The sequence below is a fragment of the Zonotrichia leucophrys genome, chromosome 5 (assembly GCF_028769735.1).
Source record: "Zonotrichia leucophrys gambelii isolate GWCS_2022_RI chromosome 5, RI_Zleu_2.0, whole genome shotgun sequence".
Lineage (NCBI taxonomy): Eukaryota > Metazoa > Chordata > Aves > Passeriformes > Passerellidae > Zonotrichia > Zonotrichia leucophrys.
Genome location: NC_088175.1, coordinates 35,234,629 through 35,248,450, shown reverse-complemented (window position 1 = coordinate 35,248,450; position 13,822 = coordinate 35,234,629).

Genomic DNA, 13,822 nt, shown 5'->3' with positions numbered 1-13,822 from the left:
AGGAATTTCTGGCCTTAGTTTATAATGTTTAATTAAAAAGAAAACTTTCATGCAAAGATAGCTTGTTTCCACAGCTTTGATGTTGGTGCCTGTGGGAAATACATGAGTTGGAACTGCATTCTGGGAAACAAAATGCAAATGAGCAGCTTCAAGCATTCTTGTGAGTTTTTCAAATCTCAGAACCCGAAGAGCCAGATCAATATATTTTTCCAGTGAATTCTGTTGTGCTGGTGCACTTGTACTACTGATGGCATTGCTTTCTTCAGCTTTCTTAGAGGCCTTTGCAGAGGGCTCCACAGCTATATTTTAGTTTGTCCTCAGTGAGGCAGCTGCACTCCTGTGTGTGTGCTCTGTAGGGAATGTTGTGTTTGTGGGGAAAAAGAAGCAGCAGTGGGTGGAATTCTGCCCATAAGTGGTCCTAGGGATTACCCTGTCCCTGGGGAAGTATCTAGCTTTGCAATAATTTCCCAGTTATGATGGGGTTGGATAGTGCAACAGAAATTCCTCTTTGGTTTTTGACCTTTTTCATCTTTCGAAGTCTGACAGAGAAAAAAAAAAAAAGGAAAAAAAAAAGGGAACATGTATTTTGGAGAATATGGAAAACCTGTCAAGGGCTTTGGGGGCAAAGGAAGTGGTTCAAAAGAATGGCTCATCTCAGAAGTTTGGAGTGCTGGCTACTGATTCCAGTGGGACAATTCACATCTGCCACACTGGGATATGTATGTCATGCCTTTTAGGCAGCCTGGAATAGAAAACATGATAACTTCTAATTTATGTTTCTCAGCAGTTTCTTCAAATATATTCTGCTAAGATTTCTGGTCTAGCTTCACAGGATTTCTCTTTTCACAGTTTTGTTAAACTCACCTAAGGCATGTTTTATACATGAAAACAGATGTATAAAGGGAATATGTTCACTGCCTTTGACTCTTCCTGGAATTAATAGTTGCCCCTGGTTTGCCTCCTTCCTGCTGTAAGATTGCCTCCAGGAGGGATGGGGCTGAATGAGGAGGACTGCCCAATAGGTCAGAGAGACTGCCCTCAGTGGGCATTGCCACAGGAGACAGTTCAAGTGTCCTCCTGTCTGAATGGCCACATGGAGAAAGTTTTTGGGATGGGCTGTGCTAAGATAGATTATTTTTTTCCTTAGTGTCTTTGCAGCCTCGATAGCTACCTAGTTGCACAGCCCCGATTTGAAACTCCTGTGTGTGTCACTGGTCCTACAGCCTATCTCTGGAAATGTCCTCGGAGCACCACCCAAGAGCTGTCTTCAGGCAAATCACCATCCCCAGATCTGATGGCAGTGCTCTTTGAGCCCTCTCCTTCCTGCACTGGCTCTGATCCTCTTCTGCCAGGCTTTCTCTGGGAACCACCCAAGGAAGGCTGCCTAAGATGTGCTGCCCTCTGTGTCCCAAGGAAAAGGGCATTTCTGATTTCTGCTGGGGACTGCTGGGTCGGGACAGCCACCAGCTTCCCTCTGTGTCCATGTCCTGTGAGCTAGCAGGGATTGTGCCTGGTCTCTTCTGGCTAAGAGAAGGTGGAGGATGGGAAATGTATCTGAATAGGTGTCAGGGGTGCCCAGGAATTACTGACAACCTCAACTCAATGCTTGGTGTTAGAGGAGGGCTCCCAAACAAGTCTGTGCTGTTTATGATGGCAGTAATAGGGGCAGCATCTGTGTCTGTGCCAATCTGCCAGCAAACTCCCTTCTCCTCATCACAGCAGGATTCTTCTTCTGACAAGTCAGATGGGGAATCCCACTTTGATGTGGAATTTCTTTTTGCTAGCATGCATCCTAGGACAGATGTAGCTGACCAGTGGGCCCCAGAAATGGAAGCACTGACAACTTCCCCGTGGTGTAAAGGAAAAATCTTCACATATGGAGTGGCTGAAGTGATTCAGAACCTTCCAGTCAAGGTGCTGTGCTTTCTGCTCTGTGATTTATATAAGTGCTTTAGGTAGTGGGGTTTGTCCAGACTGCAAGTGACAGTATACTGCATCACCTCTGTGCATGGGAAAAATTGAATGATCCAAGGTTACACGAGCTTTTTTCCTAACATTTCAGCTGGGGCGTTCTTCCCCTTTCCTTTAGAGCTCAGCAGTGGAGACAGTCATAAAACTGGCCCCAAAAGCACTGTGGAAGCCCTGTAATGGTCTGTTTGATGCAGGCCCAGGTCAGTGATACTCCTGCTCTGCAGGGTGTCGGGCTCCCCACTCCCCTGCCGACCAGATGGGATCCTGACGATGCCCTGTTTGTGTTTGTGGGCAGGCTGAACTGGAGGGAGCAAGCACAGAGAAAGGACAGGGTCTGACTAGATTAGGGCTGTTTCAATCCATTTGTTTTCAAATGCACCATGTTTGGTTTGGGCCATGTGGGGTTTGTTTGATAAAGGAAGAACCATCCTAATTGAATTCGCTGGGTCAGTGGCAGTTCACCCGAGGGGGAGGGCAGGGACTCTGCTGGAGGGATCTGCTATTTGACAGGAAACTGCACGAGCTTGGCTTTTCATCCTGGCAAAACTCATGGGACTCATCCCCCAGTGAGCCTCGCGTAACAGTGGGAAGCCCAAGACCTCAGAGACTCACTGCATTGCAAAGGCCTTTGCCTGATGCAGGAGGATAAAATGAGCTCAGGTTGAGCCTCTGAACTGCTGGTCCAGTTTTGGTCATGAGGAAAGGACCAAAGGCAGCTGAAGAAAGCTCCTTAGGCATTTCAGGGCCAGTCCCTTCCCCTTGCAAACCTGAACAAAAGGAGTCTGGGGAGCAGCAGCAGCCCCCCTTCCAGACTCCCTTAGCACAAAGGCTCTGTATGCCTGCACCACTTGTGAAGAGAGTAAGGAAATGAATGGAAAAAAAATCAGGAAAATAGGGAAGAAGAAAATAATTTGTCTCTACCACAGACTGGAGATGGGATTACTATGACTAAAAGCAACAAGTGATGCAAATCATTATTTAAAAAACCCAAACAAATGAGAATAGCATCTTTCATTTATCTGCTGGAAATTGCCACAGGCTATGTTCAAAGGCAAAATCTATAACTCTGCGTGTGCATTCTAGTGGGGAATATTCCATCTGCCCCAGTAACCTTTCTTAATAGTCCCCACTGGCTTCAGGGGAGGCTGGCAGCGTTCACTGAGCACAGCTCTTGTCTGATGTGATTGCCCTACAAATGGGAGGCGAGTGGAGAAGCAACGGGGAGTCCCTAATTACTTCCACAGAATATAAATCCATGATGGTTTTGACAGCTTCTGGAGCTGAGGGCAGTATCCCACTGCCTGGCACACCTCGTGTCAGAGAACAGCTGGCTGCAGTCCCACCTTCATCAACAGCACCATCAACACCCCAGGAGGAAAGGGCAAAGCGGGAACATGTGAACAGCGTGACACTTGATGGAGAAATTGCCTATTAGCTATAGCAGTTCTGACCTTATGGATCCTGAGGCTCTGACACTATCTGGATTGCAGTGAATAGCTCTGCCTTTCCTACTTGGCCTGTGATTTGTGCTCAGTTCCCAATGCTTCTGTGAAAGGCATGGCCTCACACGTGTGGAGAGGCTGTCTTGCTATTGTACTATCACACTCAAATGTGAAGATGTTAGTCACCCATTCCTGAGGACTCAGCCTCATTAAAGTGGTGGATAAAATTCATCTTCAGGACAAATCCTGGAAAATGGCATGTCATAAGTCTGTACTCCTTTTCCTCCTCCACAACTGCCCTTTATAGTCATCCTGCTAAAGGAAACAAGCTTTAATGAACACGCCTGATTGATGAGGAAACCCATTGTGAACAGAGAAACAACATTTCCTCCTGCCTGTTTTGGGAGCTGTTACATCTTCCTCAGGTACACTGACGTATTCCAGTGCAAATATGCAGGTAGCAATAAATTGCTTTGCTGTAGTTTTATCTTGAATTCAAGGAATATGTTATGACAAAGCATTTGTGTCACCTAACAGTGTCTGCAAGTCATTGTTGAGACAAACTGCAGTGTTATAGAATCATAGAATAGCTTGGGTTGGAAGGGACATTAAAGATCATCTCATTCCAGCCCTGCTGCCATGGGCAGGGATGCCACCCACTGGACCAGGTTGCTCAAAGCCCCATCCCACTTGGTGTTGCACACTTCAATATGTGCAGCAAATGTAGCTGTATGTAACAGGCCAGTATCTATCACAGAATCATGGAACTGCTTAAGGTGGAAAAGCCTTTTAAGATCATGATGTCCAAACAAGGCAGCAGCATCAGGCTGGTATCTCCTGTTTGGAGGGCACTTCAGTGCTGTCCTAGGAGCTGTTTCCAGGTGATAGGATTAATGGTTGCTGGAATGTGAGATCAGGGTGCTACAGGAAGAGTGTCTTGCATTGTTCTGGGAAAATTATTTTAGTGACATGTACTCTCCAGATACAAACAAGAATGCTCATGTCATCCATGTACGGAACTGATCTCTTGCCTTTTTTCCTGTAATAAAGGATTATTGCTAAATTCACTGACCAAAATTATACTGAACTACTGAATCCATGCAGCTTCTTGAATATGTACATAAATCTCATTTAGAATCACAGAGTTTGGGCACATCTCTAATGTGGTGGAGTTGCTTTAGTCTTCACTGAAATGCGGCTTTTTTTGAGCAAATCACAGTAGACCAGCAAAGCAGTGTTAAATGACACTCTGGCAGGAAGTAAAGAGGATAATATTTCACTGAAGGAAAATTGCAGGAAGTCAGTAGAATGTCTGTTATCTTAGCTGGAGCTGGCATTTGGCCTGGTTACTAAAGATAACACCTTTTTTTCCCTCCAAGACTTGTCACTTGCTGCTTTATGACCAAGTATCTTGATTTGCATCTCACTCAGAACACCTCCAGCTGCAGAGCATCACCAGTGCCAGGGGGTGACTCCAGGCTTCTCCATAGCAAACAGAAAGTTGAATTTTTCAGCCCTCAAGATGAGGGACTAGTGTGAGTCTGCTGTTTCCACAGGCAAGAGAAGAGTAGCAGGAAGGAGTGCAACCATAATTGCAGGCTGAAGAGGTGAGCACAGGAGAGCTGGGATTGCTACAACCACTACTGCCAGACACCTGAGAGAGATCAGGTAGGTGACTGCTGCATCTGCTCTGAATAACCCTGACTTCTGTCTGAGCAGCCACAACCAGCCTGCCTTTGCAGAGCTCCCACAGAGACTGAGCAGGCACCGTGGTGTCCCTGAGCACATTGCTGTCCTAGGCACCTCTGTTTTCTTTTTTCTGTCACTGGCATCACGGTCAAGTTGTGAATTCTCATCTGGCATAAAAGAAAATGTCTCATCTGACTCATAGCAGTTGTTGAGATCTGGATTTATTTTCCAAGGCCTAGTCAAAGGTAGATGCTCCTTGATTTCCAGGATCTAAAGGGACTGCTATCCCCAAAAGACAAGTAGAAAATGTGCACATTGATCAGCTGGATGCTTCTGATAATTTTTAGCAAGAATAGTAAATAGTCAATTTTCTAAATTGTCGATTATGGAAGGAGGTGTATTTTGTGAAATGCACACTGCCTGTCATGCTGAGCACTAAGCAAATACCACTCTTGCTTCATAAATGGTTGATGGGGTTACCAGGAAAAGTTACTTGTCAAGGGACATGCATTTACTCCACAGCTTGGAAAGTAAAAAGGGTCTATCTCCAGCTGATGTTCTTGTAAATCAATTTGTGACCAAGTCCCTGCTGACTTTGACAGGCTGTGATGTGAACCTACAGCTTCTATTGGTGGCTGAGGGAAGTTGCTTCATTTCTACCACAAAAATCTCTACTGACCTTGACAGCAACTGATCTTGGATGACTGATAACAAAGAGTTTAGAACTAGATGTTTTTCTGTTTGTGTATTTTTGTTCACGCTCCTCTTCTGAACTCTTTTCCTCGTTTCCTTGAACTTCTCTCTGTCTGCGAGAGAAGTCATGCCAAAACGTCATGTGTGCATCTGAGAGGCTTTCCAGCTTGCAATTGCAGAAGTGGGTCAGTCCTCATCCCTGCACATTTACAGTCTTTAGCAGATGCCCAGGCACTCAGCACAGCACTGGGAGAACTTCAGCAGTGCTGTCATAGCCTGTTGCTCTCAGAGGTTCACAGTATTGCCAGCCAGCATTAACTCTTACATTTGTTCTCTCTGACTGTCTGTCTACAGAAAGAGATCTTGTAATGATCGCCCGACTAAGGATGAATTATTAATTTGAGATGCTGAAGGAGATTTGTGTCAGAGCCCAGCTTTGGATGGGTGACTTGCACAGAGCTTAAAAGCATCTCTATCTCATCCCTCTGCCTCATTCTGCATTCTGTGCCATTTCTCTCACTGCCTCGGGGCAGAATGCTTCAGAAAGTTGGAGTGGGAATATTTTTATTCATCCTGTTACATGAAGTTAATCTCGTGTAGCAAAGCAGCTGTGTAATGTTTTGTATTAAATCTCATGTCTTCCCTTGGGTATGATTAAAATTCAGGTGAAGGGTTTCTTTAATTTTATTTTATTTACCCCCTCCCAGGATTCTCAAGGGGCCATTAGGCTTCATTCTTAATAGCTTGCCATCCCTTTGCCTCTGCTCGTCCTGCTGCACACACAACTGCACTTGTCTGACTGATGAAGGGTGAAGGCTCTTTAGTGACTTGTGCACATGCTGCACATTAGTGAAGACATTTCTAGCTCAGGTGAAGGGATGGCTGCTCCCTGGCACATGGAATAAAGCCTTGGTTGGCAAGTTCCCTATTTGCTTGATTATAGCCCTGAAACACAGCAAGTCCCAGTTGGAAGGAGACCAGCTGCTCTACCAATACCCTGGGCTCCCCAAAACTATTGCTTCATTTCAGTGGCTGCTTCCAAGAAAGGCAGAGTTCCCATTCTCATCCTTTCTAACATGTCATTATTTTTGCTTGCAACAGAGGGATTTGTCCCCATTTGTCTGTTTAAATAGGCAAACATCTTCTGACTTTTTGTGACCCCCATTCCTCTACTTTCTCTCTGCTTTGTGTCTTTACCTGTAGAACCAAAATGAGACCACCTAGAAGACAACATAGAGACCTGATAGTGAGGGAGGGCTATCACAGGGATACACAAGGGACAGTAAAGAATTCAAGAGCTTCAGAGAACACAGCAGGGCTGGAGACACTGAGAGAAAATGAGCCTAGAGAAGTGGAGATGAAAGCAGGAGAATGACATGCACTGAAAAGGAGGAAGATAGACTGGGTTGTTTAATGCACAGCAAGAGCTAACCTGAGGGCTTGCACTACTTGTTCCACTCTGCACCTCTTCTAGAGCAACTGGAATCATCTTAAAAGCAGTGCTGCAGAAGTGGTTTGGGAAAACTCCTGTTTCCCTCTAAATTCCCTAGTCTTGACTCTGCTGTAGAGGATTTCAGGAAAATCCAGTTAACAAATTCTTCTTAAAGCCTTTAACTTTCACAGCCACATCTGCAATTTGATATATTGTCCAGGAGGATCAGAAAGTGTCAAAACATGGCATGAAATGTTGCATAGAGGGCCTGGTTACATCAAGAGAGAGGTGCAGGAAGCTTTAGAGCCTTTGCCAGGCTTTCCACAATTCTCAGGTTTCAAGGGCTTGGTGGATTCAACCTTTTAGTGGACTGTAAGTCTACAGGACTAGTCTTGCTGATCCTTCAAACAGAATCTGGATTCTGAGTCCTCCACTGAGGGTAGCTCAGAATACAGGAATCAAGAAGATGGTTCTTTCCTCTTGCTTTGCAAGCTTTTGTGATGTATGTACAATAAGTTAAATGCAGTAGGTGGCTGAAGGCTACTTAGCTAAGAGAGTGTGTCCTTGGCATTGTTTCATTGAAATCAGTCCAGTAAAACCAGGGGTGAAATTGCCTCCAACATTTAATAAATCCACAGTTTATCTCTTCCTGATAGGAAACAGCAGCTAATAACTCACAATGTTGTTTAAAACATTCATAGCAGGAATCAGTCAGATAAGTGACTCCCATAGTTCCAACCTGTGTTCCATGGCGGTCTACAAAAATCCACATTTTAAAGCTGCAAAATAACATTATTTGTATAGCAGTTGTTCTGACCAATGAGTGTCTAGCCAATAAAGGATTTGCATCTTCAGATAAAGAAAACTCACATTTGAAGTAACTGACAGAGGTGCAATCAAGTTTTGATCACAGATTAGGAGCCCTAAATTCTAGTAAATCTAATCCTACTGCCCACTTGGCGAAATCACTGCATATTCCTGGCATTCATTTGCTCTCACTTGTAAAAACGGAAGGCTGATTAATTAGTGCCTGGTGAAGGGTTCCCAAGGACCATTAATTTTATGACTACATTTTTAAAAATAACTGATCTTGCCCTAGTACCGAGTCAGCCTCAGTCCCACTATGGAGCATTCAGGAATTCCACAGCTCCCATACCCCGCATGGCTGCTCTGCTCACTTACCAGCTCCCTTTTGTTGACAGAAGAGCAGGGCTGCCTTATGCACAAATGCACAAAAGGACTCTTGAGATCGAGGATAAAAGATGCAAAACTTGTGCAGTTTTGTTCCTGCCCTCACTGTGTGTATGCTTGGAAGGGGTGTGAATGACAAGTGAAAAGAGGTCTGCAGAGAAGTACTATCTTTTATTATAGAAAGTAGCATATCTGAGAAAAACAACAGAAGCCTCAGGAAACAAAAGAAAGCTGTGTAGTTTCTGACAGCTATCCCAATGAGGTTATAGTAGCATCACCATCCCATCATTGCTTTGTGGTCCTGTCAGGATATGTCATCTCCATTTGTCACTAGAGATCAGTTCAGATCTGGAAAGCTACATCCCACTTAGGGCATGGAATGTGATCATGAAAAATTCTGGGATCATGTGTCATGTCCAGCAACCTTCGCACCATGAAAATTGACTGTCACCACTCCAAGTCATGCATTTTACAGCCTGTCTGAAATCATTTTACACAGCCATGAATGTTCATCCCAGTGTTTAGGCATTGGGCAGTCCATTTTTTTGGATGTAATAACATTCTATTTTGTGTGATAGTGGGAAAAACATTAGGTCCTTCCATGCCTGAGGTCATTATTTCAGCAGTCTCCCGGCTAACCTGGTAGTGCCCATGTAAACTGATCTCTGCAGAATGGGGATCAGTTTTGCTGCAGAACCCCGTGCTACCTCCTTCCACCTGAGGAGGGGAATGCCTGCTTTGGAGTTCTGGTGATGTGCTGTTTTATTTTTCTCCTTAACCACGTCACATGTGCTTCAGCAGAATTTAGTTGGATAGGACCTTCTCCCAGTTCCACTTTTCTGGCTAGGGATTCCTTTCTACATATAGACATAGGAATCCTTTTCTTCAGCTGGCTCTCTGGAGGGAGTCATTTGGGGAGAAGGGAAGCAGTGAAATAGTTTGATGAATGGCATCGTCTTACATCCCCCAGGAGGATTCCATATGTTTTTAGCAGATGTTTAACATGTTATGGCAACACAACTGGCTGTGTTGAAACAAATTGCAGGGTGACCATCTAACTGTTGTCAGAAGTGAAATTTTCAACACTTCCAGCTCCCCCCTGGCAGTTACTGCTGCTTTCTGTAGTTACCTGTGAACTACATACCACATTTTTGACAGGAAAATTGTGAAGAACTTTAACTGTCCAACAAGGTGTTATTTAATTGGAACATCTCAAGGAACAATAAACCCTGAAGCTACTTTTGTTTGTTTACCTATATTTTTTTTCTTTTTTAAAGGAGAAAGGTGGTTTGTAAAATCTTCTGAGCATAAAAATAGCTTCTCAATTTTAGTGTCATCTGGAGCTTTAAAAATGCATTTGAGCCTCCTCCCTTAGTGTTACAAGAGAAATGCAAATGCCAAGAAGAGTCAAAACATTTGAGGATAGATATTTGTGTGAGTAAGGCATTTGTCTGTGATCCAGGATCTCCCAGCTCATGTCCTGGAGCTGACACAGACCTCTAGTACTTCTTCAGCATTCATTCTTCCTGCTTCAATTTCCTGTTTGTAAATGGGGATGACTGTTCCTCTGTGTTTGTCTCTCTTGTCATATTTAAACATGTAAAGAACTGCAATTCCTGGTACAATGGGAATCTCCATTTTGCTTTTTTTTAGTGAAAATTACTAAAAAGTCTGTGAGAAACAGTTAGTTTCCATAAGGTTTCAAGGAGCACAGGAAAATCTCAGCTGCACATTTCAGAGGAAATGTGAATGCTGAGAATTTTCTCAAAATATACATAGTTGGAAATGTTGATGTTTTGGTTTAATCTCCATTTTAGAAAACTTCTGGGGAAAAAAACCCCAAAACCAGGATATTTTCTGGGTTTTTTCTTCCCCAGTGATTTACAGCTTTACCTGCTGTTAGCTGTGGAAATGGCTGTCATCTTAAATATGTTCATTTTGCCTTTAAAGTATCTCTTCAATGCTACAGATTAAAATTATTACAAAGAATTCTCTTAATTGAGATTTTTCTGGGCAGAATCCAAGGGTTTGTTCAGTCATTGCTGCTACAGTTTTGAGTTTAGGCACTGCTGCCAGTTCCTTTGTGTAATCTTACAACTTCAAAGACAAGGAAAGAGAGAGGTGAGAAAGCTCACCTCTCTTTTCAGCTCTTTTCATGAGCTTTTCCTAAAAGCTCATGAAAGCTTTTAGGAAAATTATGTCTACCTATTTGAGTATCTCAGTGAGCATAAAGTGTTGTTCATGGGTTGGATAATCTTAAGAATAGCATGTCTCTTGCCATGGAAGCCTGCTTCCAATCTTGTGGTCTGTGGGTCAGAAAGACACGAGGAGGTGATATGTGCAATAAAGACAAAACATGATTTTTCACTTCAGAAAAACATGCATGTATGTTACCATGTGATCAAGGGAATATGAAAACAAAGCTGGGAAAAATAAATCTGTAAATGAATATTCAAAATGCAGCTTAGTTCTTGATTTAAGAAACGAAAACAAAAACAACATGGCAAAGGGAGGGCCTGTGATTTTTTTTTCCTCCAGAATGTTAGCTGTTGCTTGGATAAAAATGATTGGGATATGCTGATATTGACAAAGAAACCAACTCATAAACAATTTAGATTCAGTTTTCCCAGCTGAGCCTGGGAAAACAAAACTGGGTTGAAAAATACACTGGCAAGGTTTTAATTATGATTTTAATAATGAAGCTTGAACAAACCTCTCGCTACCAGTACATCAACTGCCCCCTCATGCTGTTTTCCCAAGCCTGATGGAGGGGTCCTGGAAAAGCAGGCTGATGGCAGATGAGAGAACATACTGATCAGTGTAACTTCAGTCAGCACTATAAGTGCTTGACATTTTGGAAAAACAAGATCTCTGACTTTGCTGTCTTCATCTGGGAGCAGGTGATCAGTTTCAGACAGTCAGTTTGTCATCCTAAGCTCTTTGTGGCTGAGACCTTGTTTGTTTTGTGCTCTCAGAAGTGCCATTCAGTTTCATGGCAGAGTTAATAACACTGTGTGATTTCTACTGAGCACAGATTGCTCCTGGAATGTGCTATGGTTATCTGGAAATAGATTGGCATTCAGGTTCCAGCATGCAGATGCCAGAGAGTTTCCTTCTGCCCATCTGTCTAGGCAATGAGCTGGGCTGTGTGTCAGTCCGGCTCTAGGAATCACAGCCAAGCTGGATCGGGGTTGTATTCCTGCTTTATCTGCCTTCACAGCAAATTGAGAAAGGCATTAGTAGAAATACTGAGAGAATAATAGGAAAAGAAAGAGAACAGTCTGAAGGCAGAGGAAGCAGGAGCAAAGCTGAGGAGGCCAGGGAAGGAAGGAGCAGGGAAACTGTGAAGTTGAGAACTAAGATGTGAATCACAGAGAAGAAAGCTTTCATAAGTAATGGGTGAGTTCTGTAGAGTGAAATTTACCTCGAAATCCATACAGTTACACCTATGACGAACCTGCCATGATTTGTTCATGGTTTCCCAATATTGCACTTTCTGCTGCTGAAACTCAAGCCTATCAGAAGTGTAACAGAGAGGCTGTTTGGATTGTGATGCATATGATGTAATATTCAAGGGACAGATCCTTCAGACAGTTGGAGGGCTGCAGCTCCAAGCTCTTCTGAAATGGGAGAAAGTGACTTTAGTGTTCTGGGCTAAACCATGGAACTCTTTGCTTGTTCTGATTTCCAGTCAATAACCTATTTATCAGAAAACAAGCAAAACAGCCCTCTCACAAGTTGATCTGTCATAAAATTGGCTTTATTCGAGGTTGCTGTTATACTTAAAGTTCACAGAGGATATACTATATTCTTTACACATAACAAAGAATGTAAACCCCAGCTTTAAATGCAAAACTCGGTTCAGTGCTGGCTGGGATTCACAAAGCAATTCCTTCATGACGGTGAAAGTACTATGAACTCGGGAAGCTAATTTTCAATAGTGGCCCCTTAAATTGCACAGTTGAGCATGTAAGAGCACTATTGTGTCTATGCTAGCATGTGGAAGATTTGAAAGCTGGGGTCACATATAGTTGACTTTTGTTCATTTACAAAACAGTTTCATAGAATCAGGATGGAAAACAGAAAACACATACAAGTCTTTGGATACATCACCCTGCACTTTTTTTTTTTCCAAAATATCAGAATAATGATGTCACTGGAGAGGAAAGGGGTGGCAGTTGCTGGAAAAAATGCCAAGAGTGTTCCGTGATGAGGAGAGGATCTTGTCTGTAGAATCTGGGGCTGTTTAAAATGGTGGTGTTCCCATCAGGACTAAGCCCAGCCAGTTTACTGGAAACCCTCCACATGAGGTGTGAGCATTAGGCCCTAAAACAAAAGTAAGTGTTGGACAGCCAGACAGATGCACACACTCTTTCATGGCTTATTCACTGGTACAGCAGAATTTCTTGGCATGTGGGGTCCTGCAGCAGTCCTGGAGGGGTACCCTGCAGGGGTACATATGTGAGATTGTTATGGAGGTTGCAGGGGGAGCACCAATGGACCCAATTTGGCAGGTCTGTAGAGCAAAAATGTAATCTTTGCCTGAAAGAGCTATGATCTGCTGCTTAAGGGGCATGACAAGCCAGCCTCCTGGAAAATAGCACTGTGAGTCCTTTGCAAAGGAATCAAATAAGGAACAAGGCTATTACCTCGTGTCACACTGTGTCTAATAAAGAAATGGAAATCCCCTACTCTGCCACAAAGACCAAGCAGAGCTAGGATCATGCTGTGTGACACAAATAAATGAATAGCAAAACAGAAATGGAAAAACATGGGCCCGAACATTACAAGAAAATATCAGACCCTGAAATGATTGCCTGTCTTAAGCAATAGACTATAACAAAACATACGCTTCAAATACAGTCTGGTTGTGTAATCTAGTTTTGCCATAACACAGAAATAGATTTGGGACCATAACTGTTACATTCTATGTGTATCTCCCTATTTTTATTTCACATCAGGAAATAAAAGAAAGCCACCGCCAACAACTATCTGCACCTGGGGAGCCTTGTAACTGTTCATTACCAGATATATGGGGCATTAGCAGAGATTATGCAGGGATGCTGGCACATCTCTTTTTCCCTTGCATTGCACTGTTAGACATTCCTGTTTTCTCTTGTTCTTCTCCAAAGCTTTGAGGGTGAAAATCTGCATCCCCATCTTGCAAAGCATCATGAGATAAGCAGGGTTATCAGCACCAGGACACATCTGTATATCACTTGCATGATCTGGCCCATGTAGGATTGTTCTCTCTGTTGTTGTATAAGGATATAATGTCCAATTTACCGAAGTCCAATTTACTAATTCTGAGCTATTGATTGTTATTAAGAGTAACAGTGTTACTTCTGCACTCTTTTTACTCTCAGTTTCTTTTGCTCCAACCCGGTAAGGACTTCATAAGTAT